Source organism: Oryx dammah, unplaced genomic scaffold (assembly GCF_014754425.2).
Source record: "Oryx dammah isolate SB20612 unplaced genomic scaffold, SCBI_Odam_1.1 HiC_scaffold_6, whole genome shotgun sequence".
NCBI lineage: Eukaryota > Metazoa > Chordata > Mammalia > Artiodactyla > Bovidae > Oryx > Oryx dammah.
The window spans coordinates 43836333-43854346 of NW_024070190.1; the positions used below are offsets into that span (position 1 = coordinate 43836333).

Consider the following 18014-nt stretch of genomic DNA (forward strand, 5'->3'; position numbering starts at 1 on the left):
TGACCACTGGAAAAACCATAGCCTTGACTAGACGGACCTTTGTTGGCAAAGTAATATCTCTGCTTTTTAATATGCTGTCTAGGTTGGTCATAACTTTCCTTCCAAGGAGTAAGCATCTTTTAATTTCATGGCTGCAATCACCATCTGCAGTGATTTTGGAGCCCCAAAAAATAAAGTCTGACACTGTTTCCACTGTTTCCCCATCTATTTCCCGTGAAGTGATGGGACTAGATGCCATGATCTTCGTTTTCTGAATGTTGAGCTTTAAGCCAACTTTTTAACTCTCCTCTTTCACTTTCATCAAGAGGCTTTTTAGTTGTTCTTCACTTCCTGCCATAAGGGTGGTGTCATCTGCATATCTGAGGTTATTGGTATTTCTCCCGGCAATTTTGATTCCAGCTTGTGCTTCTTCCAGCCCAGCATTTCTCATGATGTACTCTGCATCTAAGTTAAATAAGCAGGGTGACAATATACAGCCTTGACGTACTCCTTTTCCTATTTGGAACCAGTCTGTTGTTCCATGTCCAGTTCTAACTGTTGCTTCCTGACCTGTATATAGGTTTCTCAAGAGGTGGGTCAGGTGGTCTGGTATTCCCATCTCTTTCAGAATTTTCCACAGTTTATTGTGATCCACACAGTCAAAGGCTTTGGCATAGTCAATAAAGCAGAAATAGATGTTTTTCTGGAACTCTCTTGATTTTTCTGTGATCCAGCAGATGTTGGCAATTTGATCTCTGGTTCCTCTGCCCTTTCTAAAACCAGTTTGAACATCAGGAAGTTCACGGTTCACGTATTGCTGAAGCTTGGCTTGGAGAATTTTGAGCATTACTTTACTAGCATGTGAGATGAGTGCAATTGTGCAGTAGTTTGAGCGTTCTTTGGCATTGCCTTTCTTTGGGATTGGAATGAAAACTGACCTTTTCCAGTCCTGTGGCCACTGCTGAGTTTTCCTTATATATTGTTATACTGAGTGAAGCAAATCAGAGGACTAATATTGTATGACATGTAAAATCTATAAAGAAATTATACAGAGGAACTTATTTACAAAACAGACTCACAGACTTAGAGAAATAACTTATGGTTACCAGAGGGAAGGATTTGAGGGGGAAATAGAGTTAGGGAGTTTGGGATGGACATGTACACACTGCTATATTTAAAATGGATAACCAACTAGGGAACTCTGCTCAGTGTTATGTGCAGCCTGGATAGGAGGGGAGTTTGGGGGAGAATGGATACATGTATATGTATGGTTGAGTCCCTTTGCTGTCCACCTGAAACTATCACAACTTTGTTAATCAGTTAAAAAAAAGATTGCTTTGGCTATATGGCAGATTAATAAAACACTAAGCATGAATTTGCTGTTCACTCTGTTTAAGCAATTGTAAGTGATAAATAAAACTAGAAGAGAGTTCAGTTAGCTGTCAGCTTTATTATGCCCCTAAAAGTTTAGTAACTTGTTCAATCATAGAGTCAGACTCTGAGTAGGAAAGAACCAAAAAGGTTATTTACACCAGTGAAGTCATTTTTCTAGAGTAACATATACCTAATATCTATGAATACATGACATCAAAAAAATGTGAAAATGTTAGGCTTCCAGGGTCATTTAGAACTAATTAATACAGAAATGACTTGTCAAAAATATACAAGAGACATCAGAATGATAAATAATCCACTCCATAAAGCAGTGGGCTTGGCTTTGGCTCATTTGCTACAACACTCAAAGGAAAGAGAAACTCAATAGAAGCATTCATATGAATGTGAAAATAGCTTCAACGTAAAGCAAACTAAATGTGTCAGATGGAAAGAACAGTGATTTGACTGCAGACCTCATTTTACTCTCCAGGGTGGTATTTACCTTTCATAAGTGAACTTAGGAAATGAGTCCAAGAATACTGCCTATAATTCCAGGACACTGAATGTGTGCTCTGGAAAAATCAATCTGCAAATATATGAGACTGCTGGCTGTCTTTTTTTTAACAGTAGAACAACTAATAAGCACATGGAATGTGGCCAAATTTCACTGAATATCAGATGGTAACATTAAAATTTTTATTCTGGTTTTATAACCAGTTGAATTTTGAGCTATCTGAACCCTACACCTGCCTTTCTTTAATACTGAGTCACAGCCATCCTATTTTTAATGTAAGGGAAAAGCTGATGGCTGGAAATAAATATAAAGATTTATACGTAATACATAATGATTTATACCTTATAAAGTGCTTTTACGTTTTTGTCTTACTCTTCAAACAAGCTTCCAGGAAGGTCAGACCGATTTTGATTGCTACCTTTTACAGATGAGGATGCTAAGGCTGAGAGAGGTCATATGACCTTTCTTCTGTTACACAGCTGTGATTGGAAGAACTAGAACTTAACTCAAGATTGATACTTCACTTAGTGTCCAATTCCACTAAGCTGTCTTTCTAAAGTTACTTATGAATAATATTAATAGTCATATCCTATCCGAGATTACTATATGCCAGGTAAGATCATTACATAAATTACCTCATGTAGTCCCCAAAACAATGCTATAAGATAAATACTATTATCCCTTTTTTAATAAATGAGGAAACTGAAGTTTGGAAGAATTAAATGACTTACCCAAGGTCTGTAGCTAAGGAGCAAAAGAATAAAACTTGAACTTATCCAGAGCCTAGCTCTTAACTGTTACTCATACTAATAGTTAAACAGTATTTGACTATTATCAGAAACCTAAAAGCATTTTGAATCCAAGACATGTGTAAAGGCAACCTGTAGTAAATTTCTTCATACAATCCACAGTGAAAATACTCAGTGTTTTGGTTTTGTTTTTTAAAATAAAACAAACCTGCACAGCCATAATCTCCAAATGTCTACTTTAAAAATGCCATTAGAGAACTGATTAGTGAGGCTGTGGCATGAGAAGGCCCCCAGATATATGCCATAAAAGACTGGAACAGCTGCATTTTAAACCTCTTTCAGGGAAATGCTCAAGATCGCACAGCCACGTGGAAGCCAGGAGCAGCAACAGCACCCAGGCCTGCTGGGGAAATACTTTATTACCCGAGGTCAAAATGTTGACTCATTTCATTGATGTCTCAAAAAGTATTTGACCTTCTACCTGGCTTAGAGTGAAAAACCCAGATACACAGAGGTGAATAAAACCTCCATGGCCTCTGCCTTCCTGCATCTCTCAGCCTGCAAAGGGGAAAGAGATGGGACACATGTTGCTAAAGGCTAAAAATACAAAGTCCAAGATCCAAGGAAGACTAACACAAGAACATATTTAGACTTGGGGACTGGGGAAAGTCATGCCATTTATGCTAAGGCCTCATAGGTACCACCAGCAATGAAAACGGGAAGGGAAAGAGGACTCCAAGCAAAGGGTACAACTGCAAGGGCCTTGAGGTAGGAAAAGGCCTAACACATTTGGGGACACGAAAGAAGATCGGTGCCCCAGAGCCTGATGAGCTGGTGGTGACTGAGGCAGGCCCATGATGAAGTGAGAAATGCTTCACCATAGGCCAGACTATAGGATTTGGATTTCATTCTAAGACATTGAAGCCTTTGAAAGATTTTAAGCAAGAGCCTGACCTAATTTTTTTTTTTAAACACATCAGCTATGTAGAGAAGGATTGGAGGGAAAACAAGAATAAACTGAAGGAGATGAGCTAGGATGTTATTGCTATCATCCAGCTAAGCCACGTGATAACAGGGCTAGGACCTGGGCTGTAGTTTTAGGAAAGTTGACTGTATCTGATGGCCTGGAGATAGGATGGAGAAGAGTTGAGTCAAGAATGACACCAGGTTCCAAGTATAAGCAAGTGGGTGGTGGAGAAAGGAACAGGATGGGTTTTAAAACTATCAAGAACTCAGGCCCTTTGTCAGTACATAAGTCTGGAGCTCTGAGGAAAGACTGTGACTTGACATATAAAAATGAGTGTTATCACTCAAGAGGTGAGTCCTGAATATCAGAGAAAGGGAACACCAGAAAATAGATGTGATTACCTAGGAAGAAAGTGAACGTGAGCAAAGAAGGGGCTCAGGATTGAGCCCCAAAGAACATTTTGAAGAGAACAGAGCTTTAGAAGGTTGCCTCTGACCTCTTCCTTCCTAGAGATCTCCAAGCTGTTCTATCTGTTCTCATCTAAAACTGCCTACATATTCAGCCTTGGCCCTCTAGCTTATTTATTTGGTTTTACCATAAAATATTTTCATCCTTGCAGTTTAATATCAGTGGATAAAAGAAACTTTCCTATAATGCAGATTGGCTGATAGGCTTTTATAACTAAGTGATCACCCACGTTTAGAGCCCCTTTTCTCTTAGCATGTGACACACACTGTGTTTGTGATCAAGAGAGTCCCACCTTTAAGACATTATCCTGATACAACTCAGCCATACAAAAGAATGAAAAAATGTCATTTGCTACAACATGGATGGACCTGGAGATCATCACACTAAAGTGAACAGGGAGAGACGTATCACTTATATGTGAAATCTTTAAAAAAAAAAAAATACAATGAACTTATTTCCAAGACAGAAAGAGACTCATAGACACACAAAACATGCATATGGTTATAAACGGGAAACAGGGGTGAGGGAAGGAGAAATTAGGAGATTGGAATTGATACACTAGTATATATAAAATAATCAACTAGAGCCTACTGTATAACACAGGGAACTATACTCAATATTTTGTAGTAACATATAAGAGAATCTGAAGAACAGATATGTGTGTGTATGTGTATACACATATATATAAAATCACTTTGCTGTATACCTGAAATTAACACAACATTGTAAATCAACTTTCCTTCAGTAAAAAATAAAATACATATATATAAATTGAAAAAAGACATTATCCCAAGCATTGCTACTTATTTGAGGACATACAACTGCAGTCTAGACCAAGAGGCAAACATGACTGTAAACAACCCAAGCCAAAATACAGAGCTATAATAAAAGATATAAACATATTGCTAGGCGAATTCACTGGAAGATGTAATAAACTCCAATGGAGGAGAGCTTGCAAAGCTTCTTGGAAGTGCATATTTAAAGTGGCTTCTGAAGACAGAGTAGGATTTAAGACTGGGCAGTGTGATGATACGTGCTATGCTCGCAACTGTGGCCTTTATCCTAGAGACATGGAGTACCACTGGAAGTGTTGTGGTAGGAAAATAATACAGTCAGATGGGAGTTAGGTAACCCTAGTGGTAGGAAAGGGAGTTAGTGGGAGGAGAGTTTGAACACGAGGAACTCAGTTATGAGACACAATGAGGGCCTGAACCTGGGTAGAAAGAATAGAAAATTGAGGGCAGATGTGAGGAACATTTTAGAAGTGTAACAACCAGATTAACTCTATAGAGGGAGTGAGATTGTGAACTTGTGTATAATCACTAATGAAAGTATAGACTGTAAGAGGAGAAAAATAAAATTAGAGATTGAAATAGGTCAATCTGTAGTGCTTCAGCGTTTGTCAGTAATGAGGAAGAGAAATGTAGGCTAATGATCTTAATGTGGTATAGAAGTGGCCTGAGTGAAGATAAACCACAGGCTTACTAGCTGTGTAAGCTTGACTAATCTATTTAACTTCTCTGCCTTAATTTCTTGGCCTCTATTAGGATAAGAGTAACATATCTCATAGAGTTGTTGCTAGAACTAAATGAGTTACTCTATGTAAATCACGTAAAATAGTGACTGGCAAGCCCATAGTAAGCACTCAGCTATTATTATTAATAATAGTGTTGAGAGAAGTGGGGTCAGGGATATAAATTAGGAGTTTGGGATTAACACATACACTACTATATATAAAATGCTGGCCACCCACTCCAGTATTCTTGCCTGAAAATCCCCACGGACAGAGGAATGTGGTGGGCTACAGTTCATGTGGTCATAAAGAGTTGGACACAACTGAGCAACTAAACAGCGACAATATATATAAAACAGGTAAACGACAAGGACCTACTCTGTAGCACAGGGAACTATACTCAATATCGCGTCATTACTATACTGGAGAAGGGAATGGCAAACCACTTCAGCATGCTTGCCTTGAGAAGCCCATGAACATGTATGAAAAGGCAAAAAGATATGCCACTGAAAGATGAACAGCCCAGGTCGGTAGGTGTCCAATATGCTACTGGAGAAGAGCAGAGAAATAGCTACAGAAGGAAAGAAAGAGGCTGGGCCAAAGCAGAAATAACACCCAGTTGTGGATGTTTCTGGTGGTGAAAATAGAGTCTGATGCTGTAAAGAACAATATTGCATAGGCACCTGTAATGTTAGATTCATGAATCAGTGTTAACTGGAAGTGGTCAAACAGGAGATGGCAAGAGTAAACATCAACATTTTAGGAATCAGTGAAATAAAATGGATGGAAATGGGAGAATTTAATTTAGATGACCATTATATCTACTACTGTGGGCAAGAATTCCTTAGAAGAAATGGAATAGCCCTCACAGTAACAATAGAGTCCAAAATACACTACCTGGGTGCAGTCTCAAAAACGACAGAACGATCTTGATTCGTTTCCAAGGAAAACCATTCAATATTACAGTAATCTAAATCTATGCTCCAATCACTAATACTGAAGAAGATGAAGTTAAATGGTTCTGTGAAGACCTACAAGATCTTCTATAGCTAACACCAAAACAAAAACGATGTCCTTTTCATCATAGAGGAGTGGAATGCAGAAATATGAAGTCAAGAGATACCTGGAGTAACAGGCAAATTTGAAGTATCAAACGAAGCAGGGCAAAGGCTAACAGAGTTTTGCCAGGAGAACACACTGGTCATAACAAACACCCTCTTGCAACAACACAAGAAACGACTTTACACATGGACATCAGTACCAAAATCAGATTGATTATGTTCTTTGCAGTCGAAGATGGAGAAGTTCTATACAGTCAGCAAAAACAAGAACGGGAGTTGACTGAGGCTCAGATCACCAACTCCTTATTGCAAAATTCAGATTTAAATTGTAGGAAGTAGGGGAAACTACCAGGCCATTCTGGTATGACCTAAATCAAATCCCTTAGGAGTATACAGTGGAAGTGACAAATAGATTCAAGAGATTGGATCCAATAGAGTACCTGAAGTACGATGAGGTTCATAATATTGTGCAGGAAGCAGTGACCAAAACCATCCCTAAGAAAAAGAAATGCAACAAGGAAAAATGGTTGTCTGAGGAGGCCTTACAAATAGCCAAGAAAAGAAGAGAAACAAAAGGCAAAGGTGAAAAGGAAAGATATACCCATCTGAATGCAGAGTTCCAAATTGCAAGGAGAGATAAGAAAGCCTTCTTCAGTGAACAATGCAAAAAAATAGAGGAAAACAATTAAATGAAAACGACTAGAGATCTCTTCAAGAAAATTAGAGATACCAAGGAAACATTTCATGCAAAGATGGGCACAATAAAGGACAGAGATAGTATGGACCTAAAATAAGCAGAAGATATTAAGAAGAGGTGGCAAGAATGCACAAAAGAACTGTACAAAAAAGGTCTTAATGACCCAGATAACCACAATAGTGTGCTCACTCACCTAGAGCCAAACATCCTGGAGTGTGAAGTCAAGTGAGCTTTAGGAAGCATTACTACGAACAAAAGCTAATGGAGGTGATGGAATTCCAGCTGAGTTATTTCAAATCCTAAACGTTGATGCTGTAAAAGTGCTGCACTCAATATGTCAACAAATTTGGAAAACTCAGCAGTGGGCGGCCACAGGACTGGAAAGGTCAGTTTTCATTCCAATCCCAAGGAAGGGCAATGCCAAAGAATGTTCAAACTACCACACAATTGCACTCATTTCACATGCTAGCAAGGTAATGCTCAAGATCCTACAAGCTAGGCTGCAACAGTATGTGAACCAAGAACTTCCAGATGTACAAGCTGAATTTAAAATGGGCAGAGGAACCAAAGATTAAATTGCCAGCATTCACTGGATGATAGAGAAAGCAAGGGAGTTCCACAAAAACATCTACTTCTTCTTCATTGACTATGTGAAAGTCTTTGCCTGTGTGAATCACAACAAACTGGAAAATTCTTGGGCATGCAAGACCACCTTAGCTGCCTCCAAAGAAACCTGTATGCAGGTCAAGAGGCAACAGTTAGAAAACACCAGAACAGTCAGGTTTCAGATTAGAAAAGGCATACGTCAAGGCTGTATATTGTCACCCTGCTTATTTACCTTCTATGCAGAGTACATCGTGCAAAGTTCCAGGCTGGATGAAGCACAACCTGGAATCAAGACTGTTGGGAGAAATATCAATAACCTCAGATATGCAGATGATACCACCCTTATGGCAGAAAGTGAAGAACTAAAGAGCCTCTTGATGAAAGTGAAAGAGGAGAGTGAAAAAGTTGGCTTAAAAGTCAACATTCAAAAAACTAAGATCACAACATTCAGTTCCATCACTTCATGGGAAATAGATGGGGAAACAGTGGAAACAGTGACAGACTTCATTTTCTTAGGCTCAAAAATAATTGCGGACAGTGATTGTAACCATGAAATTAAAAGACACTTGCTCCTTGGAAGAAAAGCTATGACCAATCTAGATAGCATATTTAAAAGCAGAGACATCACTTTGATAACAAAGGTCCAGATAGGCAAAGCTATGGTTTTTCCAGTAGTCATGTACAGATGGGAGAGTTGGGCCATAAAAAAGGCTGAGTTCTGAAGATCAATGCTTTCGAACTATTGTGCTGGAGAAGACTCTTGACAGTCCCTTGGACTGCAAGGAGATCCAACCAGTCAATCCTAAAGGAAATCAGCTCTGAATATTCGTTGGAAGCACTGATGCTGAAGCCCCAATATTTTGGCCACTTGATGCAAAGAACTGACTCGTTGGAAAAGACCCTGATGCTGGGAAAGATTGAGGGCAGGAGGAGAAGGTAGCAAGAGAGGATGAGTTGGCTGGATGGCATCATCGACTGAACTGACATGAGTTTGAGCAAACTCTGGGAGACAGTGAAGGACAGGGAAGCCTGGCGTGCTGTAGTCCACGGGGTCACAAAGATTTGTACACAACTGAGCAACTAACAACAACAACCTGTATGTGTGTGTGTCTGTGTGTATATACATATATAAAGGTATGTGTGTGTTTGTGTATATATATACATATATATCGGAGAAGGCAATGGCACCCCACTCCAGTACTCTTGCCTGGAAAATCCCATGGGTGGAGGAGCCTGATAGGCTGCAGTCCATGGGGTCGCGAAGAGTCGGACACGACTGAGCGACTTCACTTTCACTTTTCACTTTCATGCATTGCAGAAGGAAATGGCAACCCAGTCCAGTGTTCTTGCCTGGAGAATCCCAGGGACGGGGGAGCCTGGTGGGCTGCCGTCTCTGGGGTCGCACAGAGTCGGACACGACTGACGCGACTTAGCAGCAGCATACATATATATGTAAAACACTTTGCTCTACACTTGAAAACAACACAATACCGTAAATCAACTATACTTCAATTCTTTAAAAATGATGTAAACGTTTAAAAAAGAAGAGAGATGAGAAGAGAGCCAAGAACAGCACCTGGAAGATCCTGGGTTTAGGAGGCCGGTGGGCTGAGCAGCAGCAGCCAGGTGTGCTAGAACACAGCAGCGGGAGAGGGCGGAACAGCAGCATCACCGAGATCCTCTGTGTGTCACACGGGTGTATACCTCAGAGCACTTTGTTATTTCGTACCACTTGTTTCTCATAGTATCCCCGTGAAACCAGCAGCATAGGTATTCTCATTCCTCTTTAATACAGACAGCAGAATCGATGAGGTGGTAGTTAATGACAGAAACGGATTTTAACTCCAGCTTCCTGATTCTGCTTCCAGGAAATCAGAACTCTGGTATGAATTACTTCACCCTAAATTCAGGACCCTGTCCTCCAGAATATTTTCCAGAATTCATCTGGAGTAGATAATGCTTTTATGTAGCATTTCTTTTCATCTCTCTTACCCTTAAAAAAATCCCTAATTATCTAAAGGCAGGGCCCAATAGCCAGGTAGCTTGACTTCCAGTTCTGGCTCTCCCACACACTAAATGCAGTGCCAGTAAGAGCCCTGTGGCTCTGTTTCCTTATGTGTAAAATGGAAGAAATAGTACCTCATGGTTATTAGGATTAAATAAGCTAATCCACCTTAGAACACTGCCTGGCACATCATAAACATTTAATAATGATGACAATATTTAGTTGCCCTACTAAGTTAACTATAAAACTTGAGCACTGTATTTTTCTTCCACTGCCAACATGAACATCAATACTTTCCCGATAATTTCTTTTTTAAAAAACTGGCACTGTTAACCTCAGATATTTGTTAAGCAGAAGTCACTAGAAGAGAACAAACAAAAATTAAGTCCCACTTATTGGTATTAGTTGAAGAACAAATCTACATAAGCTGGGAACTATTTTTAAATTACACAATTAGCATTACATAAAGTAATTAGAATTAATGCTTAGGAAAAAATGTTCTTAGCCTCATGACTTCCTTAACAAAAGAGAAAAAGAGAAGGGAATGGAAGAGAGAAGTGAGTTAGGAAGAGAAGAAATAGAATAACAAATTCTTTGTTTTCAGTGGGCTATAGGGAAGGCGTATCAGAAAAGGCTTTCTTTAAGGCCTAACAGAGCTCAGTCTTTAAATGAGTAAGAGTTAGCCTGCAAAGGTAAATCTCACTAGGGAGAAGATAGCCCAGAGTTTCAAGAAGATGGCATTTGAAACACACTTACAGGGTAAAGAGGAGTTAGAGATAAATGAAGATGGCAGCAGGGGATTATAGGTGGATACAAAATCATTAGCAAAGAAAAGGAAATTGGAAACCAATTGGGATGATGATTGGCATGTAGTCTAGATTCTCTAGATCTTCCAAGTGTGATCTGTGGACTAGCAGTATCAGCACCCAGAGTCTTACTAGAAATGCAGAAACTCCTGGCTCACCCTGACCTACTTGATCAGAATCCACTTTTGAAGATCCCTGGGTGATAGGTATGCACTTTAAGCCTTGGGAAGCACTGCTTCAGAACATATTACTGGCTCTTAATCTGGGTGGAACACTGGAATCATCTACAGGGTTTTGTTTTGTTTAAGTTTTTATGCTGTGCACCACCCAGCTGATATGGGATATGGCCTGGATACTGGGATTTTTTTTAAATCTCCCCAGATAACTCTAATGTGTATCCAAGTTTGAGAACCAGTGGAGATTGTTAAACAGTGATTTTCAGTGGAGAGTATGGGCAGTAAGCATGAAAAGGTTTATTGGGCTGAACTGCAGAGAGCTAAAGGTGTAAGGGGTATATGTGTGTGTGTTTATTGGGCTGAACTGCAGAGAGCTAAAGGTGTAAGGGGTGTGTGTGTGTGTGTGTGTGATGTTGCTGTTTGTTTTTAGTTAGGTACAAGCGGTTAAGTATCACTATGCAGAGAGCTAAAGGTGTAAGGTGTGAGTGGGTGTGGGTGTGGGTGCGTGTGCATGTGTGATGTTGCTGTTAGTTTGTTTTTAGCTAGGCACTAGGGGTTAAGTCGGAGAAGGCAATGGCACCCCACTCCAGTACTCTTGCCTGGAAAATCCCATGGACAGAGGAGCCTGGTAGGCAGCGGTCCATGGGGTCGCGAAGAGTCGGACACGACTGAGCGACTTCCCTTTCACTTTTCACTTTCATGCGTTGGAGAAGGAAATGGCAACTCACTCCAGTGTTCTTGCCTGGAGAATCCCAGGGATGGGGGAGCCTGGTGGGCTGCTGTCTATGGGGTCACAGAAAGTTGGACATGACTGAAGTGACTTAGCAGTAGCAGCAGGGGTTCAGTACCACTATTACATGAACCTATAAAGAAAAGGTTGGTTTTAACCTAAATATATATTCCTGACTTGAAACTGTGATGAAGAAAGTACAACATTCATCTGTGAAATATAAACTGCCTTGAAAATCCAATCAATAGTTCTTTTTTGATATTTTAAATTTCTTAAAACAAATGTATACTGAAATAACTAAATAAATGATTGGTTTTCTGAGTTGTTTTCCACTACACTGGGGTTTGAAAAGCATGAAAACCCAAAGACAGATTTCTAAATGCAAATGCCTCAAACTCAGATCCATTATTTAAACCCAGACACAGAAGATGACTCAAATTCTCTTTCTGAAATGTCATCTTGAGGGAGCCTGCTCTTGCACCTTTCCATCAGATGGCGATCTCATCACAGTTTATAGACTGTCACTATTGTATAACAACCCAGAGCCACTCAGCCAAGATGCTCATGCTTTTTGTGTAACACTGTCCTTGGCATATGCTTTTGCTCAATGAATAACATTCTTACACCCTATGTGGTTGGGGCCTGTACACCCTGACTGTGACCAAGAACAAGATAGATATAAAAGGGGAAGTAACACTCAACTTTTTAAACGATCATTCACATTATACCCGAATACAAATAGGTGTAAGTAATAGTTTTTTTTAAATTATAGAAACATATCCACTATTTCTAGCAAGATAATGTTTGCTTGCATTGAGGTGATAAGAGAAAGACCTTACTTCTTACTGCAAGATTAAATGGGAAGCTGGATTGGTTTTTGGAAGATGAGGCCAAACAGAGCTGAACTGGGTTGTAGTGATGATTACATAGCTATATATATTTATTATTAACTTATATTTACAAAAGAAATTATATGGTATCTAAATTCTGTATCAGTTAAGCTGTAAAAAGTTGAGGGGGGCGGTGTTCAATTAGAAGAAAATTGCTGAGAAGTTTCCCTAAGAAAACAAAGTGAGATCACTGGAGTAACATTATCATAGAACCACCTAAGAAGCCTGGTGCCTAGAAGATTAGGAATAGACAGTAAAAGCAGAGGTGAGAAAATCCTGATCTTCTTACTTTAATGTGCACACTCTGTGGAACTCGGCCTGCTCAGATGACTCACTTTCTTTCTCTGGAACTGCTGCAGAGTCATGGGTGTGGGGCAGGTGTTCAAATCACCCCAGAAGGAACTGACACTTTGATGTTCTTGGCTCCAAGCATTAGTGACCTGGGCCATGGAGGTCAGTAAGCTTTTAATACAAAAAAGGAAGGCAGAACCATAGTGGGGCAGACAGAGGAAGTACTACACTAAGATGTTTACAGAACCCCAGGATATTCCATCTAAAGGCAAAGAGACTTGTCTGGGGTACATAAACAGCCTCAGGGTCACTGAGAACAATCTTAAACCCCCAAAGCAGCAGAATTCTAAAGGTTCTCCTGAACCAGCAGAAATAGTCTGTGGCATGTATGTGAATGAATAGGGTTGTTCCCAAAATTAATCTTGCCTGACTCGCCTTTTCTCTAGAGGCTATGTCTTGCTCTCAGGCAGGCACTTAGGTCTGTCACCTTTTCACACTGAGCAGGAGGAATGGACGTATACAGGAAGAACTTTGTGTTGTGGAGGAGGCGTTCCTACCAAGAACACTTCTGCATAGGAGTATGAAAGCCTCTGGCAAAGGAGGTTAATTTATTTTGATGTATTAAGACTGGTTATAAAACATTGATACTTTATGCAGGTATAATCAGATAGGACAAGATGTTCTCAGTGGAGCCTCCATTAAAAATCCCAAATAAAATTAATCTATCCTGTCATGACTGATGTGAGGCAGGAGAAAAAAAAAATTCTTTGCAATGGCATAAAATAGTCATGAATTTGAATTTGCATATGGAAAAGCAATTTCATAGTAACCAAAGTAATGAGAGTGTTCTCCCTTTATGAAAGGTACCATTTTGCATAAGACAAATAGGCATGATTCAGGAGCTCCATCCTGACTCTGTATCCCTGGTCCTGTGTGCCCTTAAAAACCCCATACATTTTGATGGAAATCTCAGAGCACTACTGTCAGCCTCTTTATTTCACAGATAGAGGTCCAGAGGTCTGCAAATGGCTTTCCCCAGTACCCGAGTGAGTGACCTGAGCAACAGAGACAGAACCAGAATAGGGTCTTTCTAACTCAATCCCCGAAACCCCTAGTACAGAAAGCAATGTTCTGTGGAGAGTCCAGGGTCACCCAGAGAAGGTCACTGCCTTCTAAACGCTTTCCAGCATACCTCAGGGCTTTGTCCTCTGACACATGTAGCAAATCACCTCAGTCATAGCATGTTAAACCACCCCATTAGGAAGTTGAAGGCCCCCATTCTCTGAGGCTTTTCTGTTGAATGGCAAGGGAGACTTCAGCAACTTCTTTAAAAAGAGGGTGGGGGGGTGCAAGGGAAAGAAAGCTAAACTCAACACCTATTGTTTCTCTTTCCACAGGATCATGTGTTTTTACTGCCAGTATTGAGAAATTCATGGAAGTTGTCAGCAGGAAGTAAAAATTTACAGAGAAGGGTGTATGTGTTTGCCGCTTCCACACATTAATGGCATGATTTTTTTTTTTAATGCAAAAAGAAAAAGAAAAAAAAAAACCACCCACATTTTAATTTAGCATGAGCCAATTTACAGAGCATGGAAATTCACTTTCATTCCCAGGATTGGCACGTATGCAATTAGCAATGCAGTGTATATACAAGAAGCCATGCTGTTAACAGTTTATCTCAAGTAATTTGGTGTCATTTATAAAAGGAAGAAATTTCTGCCGCCAGAAGGGACAGAAGGAGAAGGAGATGGAATGATCAAATCATGGAGAAACACTGAAATTACTAAATCCACAACAGCTCGCCTTATTTTTCTTGGACCCAAACTGTCAGGGTATAAACACTATTTGTTTCTTTTTTAAAACATCTATAGTTTTGCTGTAAATAATAACACTGTATAAATTCTAACAGAAAAATAGAATAAATGTTGATAAGGCACTGCCTCTTAGAACACAAACAGAATATTGCAAATGCATTTAACATAATAGGGGTCTCAAGTGACTTCACCCTAGAAGAGGGAGGAGGGTAACGGGTGGGGGGATCTTCACTGATTCTTGTATATTAGCAATTATAATGTTTGTATATGCAAAACTGCTAGCTTGATTTTAAAAAAAAAAACAAATCTTTAAAATCTGCTGCAAATTTAAATAATTCCCCAAATGAGGAATTCTGTAGTTCTGTGAAAAAAAATTTTTCTTCAGAATACTAATATTTTGATGCATGTGTATCACCTTATTTTGATTAAATATTTTCCAATTTTGCAAACACTACAGTATACTGCAACACAGAAGATTTTATCTGTAAACACAAAGCCCTTCATCTAATATTTGTTGCTATTGCCAATTTTTCAATGAAATGATCTAAAAATGAAAAAAAAGAAAACCTATACAGTAGTTGCTTTAGGGGGAGGGGGGTGCTGTTAGTGCTTAAAAGGGTAATGCTTGCCGCTTTAGAGGTGGATGGTGCTCAAAAGAGGCCCCCGTCAGGGGTGATTTAAATGGACTGAACAGAATTCTTAGCGAGTAGAATGGCAGCACGCTGTAAAATTACTCCTGTATCGTGTACTGGCTATAAGATGTAGACACCTTTCAGTAAGCCAATCATTTGTAACCATTCTCGCCATGTCATATTAGGTTAATAAGGCTGCTGTGTTTTAAAGGGCATTTTTATTTGGGTTTTGGTGAAATTCTTTGTTGATTATATTCATATAAAATCAGCATTCATTGACACATAGCTCTAATGACATATGTATGAAAAACCATACACTGGATGACCTAGTCGATTATTTAAGCAAAAATAAATTGTGTTAAACTCTTCACCTATCTGTGCTCTAAAGTGTCCTTGTGTTCTCTGACGAAAGGTAACTATCTTAACTCCTTGTCATGTGGCCACAGTTGTCCTCTTCACCAGGATTCGTTGTGCTTCTGCCTCTGATCACTAAAGAGACAGTCCCCAGTGTTCAGTCATGCCCTGCCAACTCCCAACTTAACACAAATTCTGTGCATTTGATGGAAAAGCCAAAAATTAGACGACTGACAAGTGATCTTTGCCCACATCTGGTTTGAGCTGCCCCCCAAACGTGGAGAATTAACAGCTGTTAACAGCTGACACGTCCAGAAGTTGTAAAAGAGCACCTCCAGGAACCATTGTAGCCCATAAAGCAATTGTTTTAAAGTTGACATTCACTGTCAGTACTTGTAAGCTGGGAGATTTCACCCACATTTCTAACTTCTCTGGAAAAGCATGATTTGCAACCACAGGCCTCATTGCCAGAAGGCAGCAAGCTGCTGCCCCTGCCCTCTCCAGCGAGGCCTGTGGTCTCCAGGTACCACAGTCCCAGCCCTACTTCTTAGGCCATGAGCCCTGACTGGCCTCCTAGGAGCTGGAGTCTATGATCAGATGCTACATGACAATCTCAATAAGGGCAGAGACCGTGGCTGCTTTAATTCTTATTGTAATCCAGAGCCTGGCATACAGTAATGGTGGTCGTAGCAACTGGGATCATCATTGCTAAAACTGGAACACTCACGATGTGCCAGATAAGTATGCTGCCTTCATTAACTCAGTGCTCTGACTACTTTATGAGTAGATACTATCTTTGATAGTAACAGTCCCTGTATAAATATTCAGTGGGTGCTTAGAGCCATTCAGCAATGTCACAGGCTGCCTGTCATTTAGGATTATTGCCAAATGGGATGTTGTTCCCAATTGGGTTTCAATATAAATGCAGAACACGTGTAGGGAATCACTGTGCATAAAGATTGAGGCCAGACTGCATTTGCATAGTATCCCAAATAAAAAGGTATTTATTTGGCACACTTACCCCTGCACCAAAATCATCTACCATGAGCAAACCAAGACCCCTGAAAGATTTTTTTAAACTTGCCCCCAAAGCCTATCTTTGTAAAACCAAAGTATCCTAGCTTCCCATTTAAGTGTTATGAATTTCTGACTCACAGTCCTTGACAGATATTTATCCTAAACTAGAAATCCAAAGAAGTGTACTTATCTGCGTATTAAATGGCTGTTACATTATGTTTGTATACCTGAAAACTTGACTTTAGAGATATGTGATGGGCTAAACTTCAGGTCAAGCAAAAGTTCATAAATTTACTCAAAAAGAGAAGTATCCAAAGTAGGATAATCAAGATTTTACTTGCATATATATGTGTATATGTATATATTTATATATGTATGCATGGATTGAATGCGGGCATACATCATATACAGTCTTCAGCCTGCTGGCTTATAAGAATGTATTTTAGCTTTTCCTTGATTTATATTGCTGTTAAAAAAAATGAACTGTGACTGATAGATTCCTGATATTTGCTGTGTTTTTCAATTTTATATTCCTACCAAATCCCTGAGTTTCTTAAATTTAAATGTATTATCATTATTGTATTGCCAAGTTATGGCCCTATACTGTGCAGGGTTATTTCACCATTTCTAAGAGGGATCTACTGAACACATAAGGAGCCGGCCTTCTATTAATAAATTCTGCCTTGGCGTCCTGATGTTCCACCATATTCATTTTGGTATCATCCTAGGGTCCCATCAAGACATGTTTTTTTCCAGGGCAAATAAACAAACAAACAAACAAAAGTTGTTTGCTTGCCTTTATTATTATTATGAGCATCAGCTCATGTTCGGCTGTACAACAGGGATATGTGAGCAGCCCGGAAATAAAACTCACAGGAATGATAACTCATCCTGTGAGTCTCTGAAGAAGCCAGTGATCTAAATGCTAGCCTCCTATCTGGATGACTCTGGGTATTCTTCATTTGTTAAAGAGGCCCTGGCACATTGAAAGGTATGTGGTTTCCAAGTCACATGGCATTGCTTCTCTCTCATGAATTAATGATCCAACAGTTCAGAAGTAAATATTTCCAGCATTGGGATTTGAGTTCTTTCAATAACAGAGACAAAATGTTATCTGGCTAACCATGCATGAATACAAAATAAAAATCAAAACAAAACAGTGGATTCTGATGAGCATTCTTAGTAACAGGCCCAATAGCTTTCACTTTTTAAACAGAATTAAGTGCAGACAGTTCAACACAGAGCAAAAAGAAATTCATCATTATAGCTGCCACGCTCAATGACTGATAGTTATGAACAGTAAGGACAACTAGATGAAGTGAAGAAATTTTATTCTTTATTCCTTGGTGCTTCCTGAGTTAAGGAATAAAC

At 39.5% G+C, this 18014-nt stretch overlaps 1 protein-coding gene across 3 annotated transcripts in view; it reads left to right on the plus strand.

Annotated features, from left to right (window-relative positions):
• ANK3 (ankyrin 3) overlaps window positions 1–15646 on the plus strand; it is a 372120-nt gene extending 356474 nt beyond the window's left edge. For all 3 annotated transcript variants that reach the window (XM_040242313.1, XM_040242315.1, XM_040242314.1), the window contains one exon: window positions 14224–15646. The gene's annotated coding sequence lies outside the window, so the exon portion shown is untranslated. The remainder of the gene's footprint in view (window positions 1–14223) is intronic.
• Window positions 15647–18014: the final 2368 nt, after the last annotated feature.